The sequence below is a fragment of the Metopolophium dirhodum genome, chromosome 1 (genome assembly GCF_019925205.1).
Source record: "Metopolophium dirhodum isolate CAU chromosome 1, ASM1992520v1, whole genome shotgun sequence".
Taxonomy (NCBI): domain Eukaryota; kingdom Metazoa; phylum Arthropoda; class Insecta; order Hemiptera; family Aphididae; genus Metopolophium; species Metopolophium dirhodum.
This window is the reverse complement of record NC_083560.1, coordinates 6111162-6124212: the sequence shown is the minus strand read 5'-3', so window position 1 is coordinate 6124212 and position 13051 is coordinate 6111162. Positions and strand designations below refer to the sequence as shown.

The 13051-nt window shown below is 26.1% G+C and overlaps 1 pseudogene; it reads left to right on the top strand.

Annotated features, from left to right (window-relative positions):
* The first annotated feature begins 3720 nt into the window (after positions 1–3720).
* On the top strand, positions 3721–6180 carry LOC132937142 (histone-lysine N-methyltransferase eggless-like; annotated as a pseudogene).
* The last annotated feature ends 6871 nt before the right edge of the window (positions 6181–13051 follow it).

Here is a 13051-nt window from a genome sequence, read left to right as displayed (position 1 = left end):
AGTTATACTACCTATTCATACAATAAATAGATACAAATAATATATTATGAAGAGTAGTATAAAAGAATTTTTTTTTTAATTTAATTATTAAACACATCAACTACAAGGTTATTAGCCTGTGTTACATGTATTAAATTACACAGATTACTTATTGCTATTATATTTGTACATTTTAATTAAGATGACGCAATACAAGTATTTATAACTTTATATTAACTAAAAACAATTAATAATGTATTTACAACATATAACTTACTGAATAAAGCTTTTGAAATTAATAGATTTGCAAAACATTTTTTTTTTTTAATTTTCTTGGCCATTAAGAGAATATAAGCCTAAGCTGTTGTCAGTAAACAAATATCCCATAATTCTTTTGACCATGGTTTTAATACTTTTTCTGTCAGGTAACCGCTAAATTATTTTTGTAACATAACATTTTTTTTCAATTATATCATTGATAATTTAATTTATGTTATATTAGTTCTCAATAATATATTTTGTTTAAATTTATTATTGATTTATGATGTTCAATTTAATGTTTTCTCACTCGATTCCATAACATTCTACCTGAATAAACATGCCAAATTGAGATTCGTTATTAAATTATTCAATTACACCAGTATTTGTTAAATATAAGAAATTGGAAAATTTTGAAATTACTAAAAAAAAAGCACTACTACTACTCAATATGTGTGTAGTTTAATCTATTTGATTCAAACATAATAAATGTATGAGTTCAAGTTGTAATTTTAGCTTGAGCAATAAATATCTTTCGTCGAATAAATTTTTAATAAAATACATATATTTTGTTAGAATCTTCATACAGTATACAGATATATTGGTAGAATACAAGGTCAGAGGCGTATTTACGATTTCGGCGCCCTAGGTACACACAATTTGGCGGTCTAAATGTGCGGTCATGTGTTTGAAAATTCTTAACAGATTTTAATTTATATAGTAGTGCCTATACTGAACTTTATATAGCATATGAGACTCTCCTAACCATAACTTTTACACAAGTAACATGTAAAAGAAGGTTTTCAAAATTAAAAATGCTCAAAACTCATTTGAGATCACTTATGGGTCAAGATCTTCTAGAATCCTTAATACTGTTAAATTGTGAATCAGATATAATATTAAAATGGGATTACGATTTCATCATAAATGAACTAGGAAATACCTCAAATGAATTAAAAAGAATTTCATTTTAAATACCTAGTTTATAAATTATAAAACTATTATAATTTTTATTTGAACAATAAAAGTATACATTTTATGTAATTATATTTATGATTTCATTTTTAATGATAAGTAAAATATGTAATAACTAAGATGGATTTGTTTTTTGTATTTTAATTGTTAGTTTTCTTTTTTGTGGGTCTTTTTTACTTAACTGCATGATAGGCCTCTTTGAGCCAGTCCGACCCTGCATACAGTACAATTTTAATTGAAATATAAATCAATGTTTAATAATATTTTAAAATTTGAGAAAATACATAATGCTATTATATTTGTAATATTTCAAAAAAAAGTAAAATAATTAATAATATAAAATCCAAACGACGTTTCGAATTAGCTAGGTAACGTATTTATAATTCCTTCAGATTTTATACCTGCTGACGTCAAAACTACAATAATATTTTTGTATTATTATGTTTTTAGTCAAATATTCATCAGGTGGTTAAATTTAATAAAAAATTTAAATAAAATTACCTAACATAATCGAATATCAAAATGAATTACAATGTAGTATTTGGGGGGCAGGCATTCTAGCCAACGTCGCTCACACGCATACAACCATTTTTACTCGTCTGGAACACATTGACGTTATAGATAGGTATTAGATACCACCGCTAACCTCAATTAAGTTTCTTCCGTTTATGTTTCAGTTGCTACTTCCAAAACATCCACCAATCCCGCAAATCAATAACATCGATAACATGTCTTCAAGGTCAGTAAATATTAATATTAAAAATAGAATAATAAATCACAATCAACATTTGGGATATTCGGTGGATAAATGATATTCCGATCGTGAACCTCAACTGTTAATTGTTTAATGTTTATATTTAATATGATAAAATGATCTGCGAAATATTTTTGTTTTGTTTCCAAAATTTTTTAAGACATATTCATAATAAGACTTAAATAATATATAGTAGATTATGTGAATCATCTATTTAATTATTTAAAATTATTCTTAAAAGATCAATATAATATAAGAATTTCTTCTTTGATCAGCGTTCTTTGTAATATAAATTGAACGAATATGAATCTATTGATATTAAGCTTATTAATAATTAGATTATAAATGTTAAGCTTTAATATATAATATATAATTAGCATAGGAAATAATGTACTTTAGGAGAATAATATATTAAAGGTAGTTTCGTTATCTGCTGTTCATAAATTGTATTTTATTTGGGTAAACCAGAGTTATATTCCTACATTAATTTAAAAAAAAATTATATGTATACCATATATAGTATATGGTATATTTCAAATGTTTCAAATAAATATTACATATATATTTTTAATAATAATAATAATATACTTCAAAAAAGTAATTTTATAATCCTTTGAGAAACATTTTTCAAAAAATAATGAAGATTTTTTAATAATCCTTTAATGATAAACATAATTTATTATAAAGTTTTTTGGCCAGATTATTTTTATATTATCTTTTTGTATTAACAAAATACTATAGTGATCAGTAATATATGATTCTAAAATAATACGTTCAATATTACTAATGTCTCCATTTCTTTTTTATAAATATATGATAAATTGTAGTATGAATATTATTAATCCTGGTATACTCATTTATACAACTAAAAAATCCCATTTGTACCCTACAGTTTAGATAATCAATTTTAAATTCATCATAACTATCTTTTGAAATATATTATCTTCTATTATTAATTTATTTTACTTATTAATTCACCAAACTGATTTTTAAAATGTATAAAAATATTATTATTTCCTCTATATATTGCTATTATTTTGCTAGGTATATTATAACTACTAAGACTTAACACTAGACAATTACAATCTTTAATGATAATCTCACTGAAATTATTTATAATGTTTGCTATTTACAAAATCTACAATATCGCTATTTTCTAGTTCTATATGAAATAAATCCATCAATTTCTAATTTAATAACTCAGTTAGTTAATCAGCATTCATTAAGAATAAAACAATCAATGAATTGTATAATATTATTAAACATAACTAATAGCTGAGAAATTTTTTATTGATTTGAAATGAAAAATAATGAATCCGTCTTTATTTACAAAAAATGATTGTTAGTCGATATAATATAATATCAGATAGAATATTAATTCTAATATCATTTAGGTTATCTAACTCATTTATAATAGTATCATTCATCATATAATTTTTACATTTAGGTACATAATTAAAACAGATAGAGACCTACCTATATTATTTTATTCAAATCAGTTTCGTTGTAGATCCTCATAATTTTGGTATTTTTAATAATCCTTACTAATATATCAATTGAGCTCATCCATACATATTTGTAGCCCTTTTCTTTCTCCAATGACTTTGATTTCCCCAACAATAATCTTTTGAATTTTGTCAGATGAATATTAATATACATTTTTGATGTTGGCCAGTCGTCTCAATACCAATTAACTGCCCATCTATTGTTTTACTTCTGTGACCAACTGGTATCTACCATTATTATTTGACAGCCAAGCAATTATCTTCATATCAGTCTTATGTTCAGTTGTTATTCTATATGCTTTCAATACATCACATTCTATTTTAATTTTTTCAGTTATTCCGTTTGTGCTGAACCAGCTAATTTACCTCTAGCAGGGGATTTACAGTATCCTGTTGTTGAGAGTGGACAAACTGTATATGGAATGCAGTTAACTAGAATAGATCCATGGTATAGCGGTAAAATCGAAAAGATATATAATCAAGATAATATACACATAGTATTTCAAACTTGTCAAAAGTTAGTGTCAACAAAACAAATTGCATACTCTACACCAAATTCAGTAAGATTTCCGGTGGGTTGCAGAGTAATTGCTAAGTTTAAGGATCCTAATTCTCAATATGACAATGAATTTTATGCTGGTATAGTAGCTGAACCTCCAAATGCGTTTAATAATTTTCGGTAAGGTTAATTATATAATGACAAGATAGCAATAGTTTTTAATATTTACAATTATTTGTTTTTTAGATACTTGATTTTTTTTGATGATGGTCAAGTTCAATATCGAACACACCAAGATATTCGTTTAGTTGCACGTTTGAGAAGTAAAGATATTGTATGGATAGATGTAGTAGAGAATTCCCGGTATATTATAAAAAGTTATTTGGAGAACTACCCAAACCAACCAATGGTTGAGTTGAACATACAACAATCAGTACTAGCAGTATTTCAGGGGCAGTGGCAGATGGCAGAAGTGCTTGAAGTTGATGCATCTATGGTTAAATTATATTTTACCAATTCCCAACATAGCGAATGGATATATCGTGGTTCAACACGTTTGTATAATATTCTTAAAATAACATGCATGTCTGTGAAAGATAATTTAGCCAATTTAAATACAACATTTGCGGAATTCACAAGTGTAGAAGAAAAGCCCTCCCGCCTTTTAGCTAAAGCTGAAGTTTGTTATAGTACCAGGAAGAATTCAACAACCACTGGAACTCGAAAATGTAATAAAATTAAGGCCAATGCTACTAAGGTTGTTGACCTAATATTGCCTGAAACCGTTCATAATCCAATTAAATATAGCAAACACAAATGTAATCCTTTATGTGTTACATGGACATCATATAACCATGAGAGCACTAGGACTATCAACATGTTGACTATTCCGTTACATTTTGGTTTTACCAGGCATCTAACCAAAATTAATAAATATAAAAAAAAAGTGGAGTACAGAACCCCGTGTGGTGTAAATATTCAAAACATAGAACAGATGCTGGAATATCTTATTGTTACCAAAAGCGCAATGACTATTGACCAATTCGATTTTAATAATTGGGTCAACCCACTTGCCGAATATAAAATCATAAAAAGTGTGCAGTTTCTAAAAGATATATCCGAGGGCAAAGAATTTAGGGCCATACCATGTGTGAATATTATTAACAGTACATTACCACCAAAAATGGATTATATGACTACTAGACAACCAATGCAAGGTGTTCACATAAATGTAGAGAGTGAGTTCTTATGTGGATGTGACTGCAACGACAACTGTCAAGATAAATCGAAATGTGCTTGTTGGCAAATGACTATCGAAGGACAGAAGAATTTGTACAAAGACCCAAATATTGGTTACAATTATCGAAGATTGCCCGAACACGTTGTAACGGGTATTTATGAATGTAATAAAACATGTAAATGTTCCAGTTCATGTTTAAATCGTGTGGTACAGAACCCACTGTCGCAAAAGTTACAATTATTCATGACTGAGAAGAAAGGATGGGGTGTCCAATGTTTGAATGATATACCTAAAGGGAGTTTCATATGTAATTATGTAGGTTGTTTGTTCACTGATGCTGATGCTGATAAATTTGGGAAAAAATATGGTGATGAATATTTCGCAGAATTAGATTATATTGAACATGTTGAAGAAATAAAAGAAGGTTATGAACATGATATACCAAGCAGTGACCATGAATATGAAACTGAGACGATTCACTGCGAATCATCTGATGGTAATTTTTATTATTAATAAATAATTATTTATAATTCATATAATATAAATAAATATTTTTATTATTTAGGTAGAAGATTTGAAAAACGCAAAATATCTAAGACAAAAAAAGATGTTAAACATATGCGGGTTTTGTCCAAATTCAATACACACGATATGAAAAAAAAACACTAAACCTTCAAAATCAGTGCGTGAATACTTTGGAAACAACGAGAGTGCATATATTATGGATGCCAAAATTAGAGGCAATATTGGACGTTATTTCAATCATTCGTGTTCTCCAAATATATTTGTCCAAAATGTATTCGTGGATACGCATGACTTACGGTTCCCATGGGTATCGTTATTTGCACACAAAAACATACGTGCAGGAACGGAGTTAACTTGGGATTATGGATATATAGTAGGAAATGTTCCACAAAAAAAATTAATATGCAATTGTCAGTCAACAAAATGTAGGGGGAGGTTACTTTAAATATATATATACGTAATAATAAATTGAATAAATCAAAAAGTTAATTATATTTTATTTATTATTCCCATGAAATTATTATAATTTTTACTAATTTAATTTTAATAAGACAAAGAGTTACGAGGAAACTACCCATGTTCTTACCTACTTACTAGTTTGATAACAGGTCAATTCACTCTTAATATCAAAACTAACAGCACACTATTGAAACTAGTGAATGAAAATTTGATATATCGTACGTGTGTAAGACAGGGACAACAAATACATGGGTAGCGTCCTCTTAAATTAAAGTATCAAATTTACAACAAGAATCAAGAGATCGACCAAAGCGATTGTAAGTTTTTAATAAAATTCTTTAAGAATTTATCAGAATAATTAAATAATTCGCCATCAATATTTGGACTCAATATAGATAATAGACAATGCATTCAAAACCATAAAATGATTATACACTGAACATAAAGAACATTTTTCAAAAGCAAGTGGTCCATTATAAAGTATGAACTGACGAAACTCGATAGCCTTCCATTGACCAACATCAAGATGTTGACTTGGTCTTGGTTTTTGTACAAAATCACTAGTTATTGAAGATTTCAGAAACATTAAATTTGTACTAATTTTTTAGATTATCCAACTTGGCAAAAGTACAGTCAAAGGACCTTATAATCTTCATCTGTTCTTTCTCTAGAATTAACTGATTTTAAAATGGTTGCTTGATTATTAAGAAATACTAGTTCTTTTTGAGTTTTCCAATGCTTTGAACAGTAGCTTCACATCATCTTACACTAAATTAATATTAATATTTTATATTTTAAATTCTTTCTTGTAATGAAAATTAATTTCAAATTGTAAAAAAAAAGTAACTAGATACCACAAAAAAGACTACTATGTTAGTACTACTACCTATAATAATATTTTAATAAGAACTTAAGGTTATTTTGAAATTTTTCAAGTTTTACTCAGTATTTATATTATAAAACAGAATTTAAAATTTAAAAAATTTAAGACAATAAAACTGTAAAACTACCTATTGGCTATTTGTGTTTATAATATGGTATAATGCGGTCAATTAATACATTTCATATTATAGGTAGGCTGTAGGGTACCTTGGTAATTACTAACTACTATGACAGATACCTATTTCAATATGGTATGAATAATATAAGAAATTATATTATATAGAAAAATTAAGTATTTAAAACAATAATAAGTGATTGCATTAACCTATGTAACTATTGTAAGGTAATAAAAAATTTAATTAAATAAAATATGAGATTATTAGTAGTTATGCCCCCTTGTACAATTTACATGGCAGTTTATAATTTACTATGAAGGAAAATCAAAATATTTTAAAATTATTATAAAGAAGATATTATGTGCATAGTTTTACAGAATGTAACAGGAAGACCTGACAAGAAAAAAAAAATGCAGCTATTTAAACGTTTGACAACATTTGTTAAAATTATATGATTAGTAAATAGTTTAAGAAATATTCTAATGTCAGAAAATTCCCAAAATTAATATTTTGAAAAAAGTTATTATGTTCCAAGTTAATTTAATCAAAAAAATATTGATAAGTATTTTAAAAAATTCTAAAAAATAAACTACTTGACTAAGATAAATGTTTTTATCCATCAAAATTATTGTTATAATCAGATTCACAAATTGGCTATTTTGAATTTATCCAAAAAATTTAAATCAAAATTTAAATTTATTATTTTCAGTATTAAAAAATATATAGGTATTTATTTATACCTATAAAAAAAAATTTTTTAAAAAATCGATTAGAACAAAAGTTATTTCATTACAGCTATAATAAATACATACTATAAAGTGAAACAACGGTTTAGGCGTTTATAGCTAATATAAGCCAGCGGCCAGGTAATTTATGACTATAGATTATATGGATACAATACTTTATTATCAACTAATTTATTGGTAACTAGTTACCTATGTAACAAAACAAAACATTTTAGTTTGTCTTTAGTATTATGACAAATAGCAATAATGAGTAATGACCAACAAATTTTGTAAGTACACCTAGGCATTAGAAATTTAATAAAAATGCAACAGCAACTAATATAAAATATACGTTTATTACCTACTTATTCTTATTGAATTTATTAGGTACCTACTATTTTGGTAAGTAATTTTAAGGTTGATAGGTAAATACTTTTGCATGACTAAAGAAATATAGTAAAATTAAAACATTAGGAATAGGTACTTGCCAGAATTTATGATATTCGCTAACTCGTAAATCTAATAAAATATAATAATCACTGATGGCGATAACCGGCGGCCATAGACTGTAACAGAAATTAGATACAAATTCCGACAGCGGACGAGTATAACGACTGTCGTTTCTAGTCATAAAAACGTAAAACGATAAACGGCAACGGTTTAAAAAGTCAAAACTATCATGAAATTAATAAAATATTAAAATTTAAATTACAATAATCACTGACGGCGGCTATAAAAGGAACAACGACTTAGAAAAAAAGACACTAAAAGTAGACACAGCGAACGAAAACGATCGACGACCGTTGCCCACCGCCACCACTATACAACCGTAACCCCTTCCATGTGTTTAGTTTCATTACAACTGATAGGCGACAGTCGATAACGCCGACTGACTATGGGCTGTCGGGTAGCGGGCGCCGTCACTGGGATTTCCAAATTCAAATAAAATATTATCAGGTGAAGTCGCGAAGAATATTAACCGAGTTTGAGCATTGCGTTGCGTTGAGTTTTATTTTATTTTTACTTAAATAATATTGCATTTTAGAAATGAATATTACTCATTTTCTTAAACTGATTCGATTCAGTAAATTGAGTAGGTCAAAAAAATCGTTCACTGATTCTTTGATTAATCAGCTAAACTGAGTTAAATTAAATCACTGATCATACTTAAATCATTTAGAATTTAGATGATTTTTAAACCAATAACATAGTAACACGAACCATGGTTAGCTTCCCTGCGACCCGTAGTTAGGCATTCGGCTGTCGAATCATAATATTATTATTATTATTACATAATCATATACCTGCATTTAAACATTTGATACCTAAAAATATATATATAATATAAAAAAAAGGTAAATTGTAGCCGCTGGGTTACTCCTTTTATCAAGCAACTCATGTCAACTTATTATTACTTATAGCTCATATTCTTATTGTAGAAAATCTAATTTACAGATTGTATAATATATTCTACTAAAAAATAAAAAAAAAAAATAATATAAAATATCCACACTGACAAACCGTCACCGCTCAGAATCGTTTTTCGTATACATATATTATATCATTAAATTAAAATGTAATATACCATCCATCGGCGAAAATATTCTTTCTAGAGCTCTGAATTTTCAAATATGATGCATATATGCATACAAAAAGTGGCTGGATATGTAATTATATGCATTATGTATATTAAACTTAATAAAGTATGTTTAAAAAATGAAACACTATTTTTACACCAAGAATTAATAATAATAATCATAAACTAATTAATACTAACATTTTTATCAAGAACAAAAATACTCAAATAATTAAAAATGTAATAAACTGTTAATAGATTAAAATATTTTAAGCAATATTATAAAATATTGAAAGAGAAAATTAAAATAAAATACAATTTGCTGGAAATACCTATAATTGCAAATCATTTAAAATAACACATCTAAAACTTACAGACTAACAATAAACTTTCAAAATAATAGAACTAAAATCAAAAATTAACAGTCTTAACTTTTAGATTGGTCCGAGGATCGGTCATTAAAATATTTAAAATAATTAAAATAGAAAACAACTTTTAATATAATAAAATATGAAAATGCAATATTTTATAATTTACATAATTAAAAAAACTTAAATCTACTGTTCAAGTTGTATATAATTTTAAATAACTTTTGAACTCTCAGGAAACATAATATATTGACAATCAAAATTTAAAAAAACTAAAATCCTCCGCAATCATTCAAAATAATTTGAACTGCTGTATATCAGCACGTACCCATTATAAAAATGTTACAAATCTGCATAAAAACTTATATAGGTACTACTAATAGTTATTATATTTGTTTAACTCAATCCTAGCTTCAATCTAATTCAAAACTATATTTTAAAAATGTCATAAAGTATGTTGTGCCATGACGTGGGATTGACGACATCGAATTGCACGTTTTGACATGAACAATTCGGAGCAAGGTATTTAATACTTTGGTGATATTTTTTCCAAAACGTATAAGGTACATCAAAATTTCAAAAACAATAAAATAAATATTTTAATTTTTAAAAATAATATAGATACATAAATAATGTGTAAGTACTTCACCGCGTGAACAAAATGCAGAGCTAAATAAACGTAAACATTTTTTATTCCACTCTGTATGACTAGATATACATATACCTAATAACATTGTAATGGTAGGTATTAATATTATGTATGACCGTTGAAAACATTCAACATTTATCTATTTTTTTTTAATCATGAAGTATACGTCATTCATAAATATTATTAAATTTTAGTATCAATACAATAATATTACCAACGATTTTAAAATATTACAACGATTTATTTATAATATGTAGATTTTGCCGTCTGGGATATTATTATGCATTTGAATATTCGTTAAGAAATTTATTAGGAAAAATATGATTTGATACAAATATTTTATAATATCTATATTTGTGTAAGTTACCTTTGTAGTATATATATTATAAAGAAGCAGAATTAAAACGAACGAATATAAACGAGGCAGTTTACCAGAAATTTGGAAAAAATATGTATACCAGACCAAAAAAATATTTATGTTAATATATGACGTAAAAACTAGCGGTTGACCGTAAGATTTTTCCCATGTTAATCATAGTTAACCATAGTTTATACGAAAAAACGTTTGTGCCGATTTAAGTAATTAAATTAAAATATGACAATCGTAGCATCAGAAATATTATTGATCAAATCATCTTGTGTTATATTTAATGGGAAACCGTAATTTTCAAATGATTTGTAATACAATACCATATGATCCCTACCCGATAGGTATTACAATATTACATATTTCGTCCAGTACCGCAACTAGAGATTATACATAATCTAGTACTGTACATTTACGGCGTTAAAATATTAAAAATTCTTTTTGAAATGTTATAGTTTTTATTCACTGAATAATATTTATTCCTTCATCGTAGTTTTATTATTCTATAATATAATAATAAACATATTGAACACATAACTTAACTATACTATTAATAATTATATGTAATTATTATGTATTTTGTAATAACATTCTCACACATCATTATAATCATTAAACTAAAATGTTATAGAATAATATCAAAACGGCCGGACTGTTCGTATAAATCGTAAAAAAATTCAAATTTTTAATATTTTAATGAATTTTGTCAACATTTTAACTTTAAATAATAATATTTAGAAAAACTTATAATGTATGTACAATGGAAAATGATAAAGTAAACATTTAGTAAGAATTTAAATTTTACCTATGTATGATTAAACCACAAAATAGGATCGTTCGAAGACAAATCATTAATATTTACAGGGTCGTAAAAATGTGTAGGTACATACCTTAACCTGTACAGTAGGTTACAAGTGGGTCACTGTAATGGATGGTGTTAAATTTAAAATCAATGGTATTATATCATTGTATAAGAAAAACGATTCTGATAGCGGAGATCAGCCTTGAATATTTTTTATTATAATTATATTTAATATTTTATTTGCATATTATCATGTTTCAAAATGTGTACATAGTATAATAATAATACGCTTCCCCGTACGCTTCAGAAGTTTCAAGCATCCGCACGAATAATATTTTTAAATAACAACAAAATAATTAAAATTGTTATTCTTGGTTATTTAATTAAATCTCGTCCAAATTTTAAATTAAATTAACAATAAAATAATACAGTGTTTTTAGATTTTTTTAGATTTTTTGGTTGGATAATAAGCTACCTATGTAGAACCTTGTTTTACATTTTTAATTCTTAGCAATATAAGTTGAAAACTGTATAAGTTTTTAACTATACTACATAATTATTTGTAAATTTTCAATTTCATCAATTTCATCAACATTTCAACTTTAAATTCGTTTAAGGAAAAAAAGCGTGCAAAAGTATTTTTAATATTTTTCAACTGCTGCTGTAACAATGTATTAGGAGCCTTTTATTAGATTTTCAAGATTTTTGACCCAACTAATGATATTTTATTGACATTTATAGAAAAAAAAACTAAAAATATCGAAAATTAAAAATGTCCGTTGACAGCTCAAAACGAGTCAAAATATTTGAAAAGTTGTACGATGCATGGAAATCGCTGAGATAAACATTCAGTGTAAATTTCATGTAAATTTCAAGTAACTTAAGTGTTACGCGGAAAACCAAAATCGATTTAGTCAAAAACCAATTTTGCGTAAGAATACCCGTTTTTCCTTGATTTTTTTTTTTTTGGTTTTCCAGGAGCTTTTGAAAACTACATTAAATTTTGACCACCCCAGTGCACCAACCAGATTCACTTTACCACCGGAATATATACCGAAATTTAAAATCCAATCATTTTTCCGACTACTTATCGTGTACAAAGACAAAAATAAATAAAATACAAAGCAATGTAAAATCATTACATTCATCACTCCGCTCAGAATCTAAAGTCTTAAGTTACAACACATATTATATTACTTACAAAAAGTTTAATATTGTGATATTTTTGTGTTTTGTAAGACTAAAAAATTCTTTTTATTGAAAAATTGTCTATCAAATAATAATTATTTTTTTTACGTTTATAATTTTAGACTTAGCTACATTATATATTCTTCCAATAATATTTCAATCAAAAACAATTAGCTTATATACG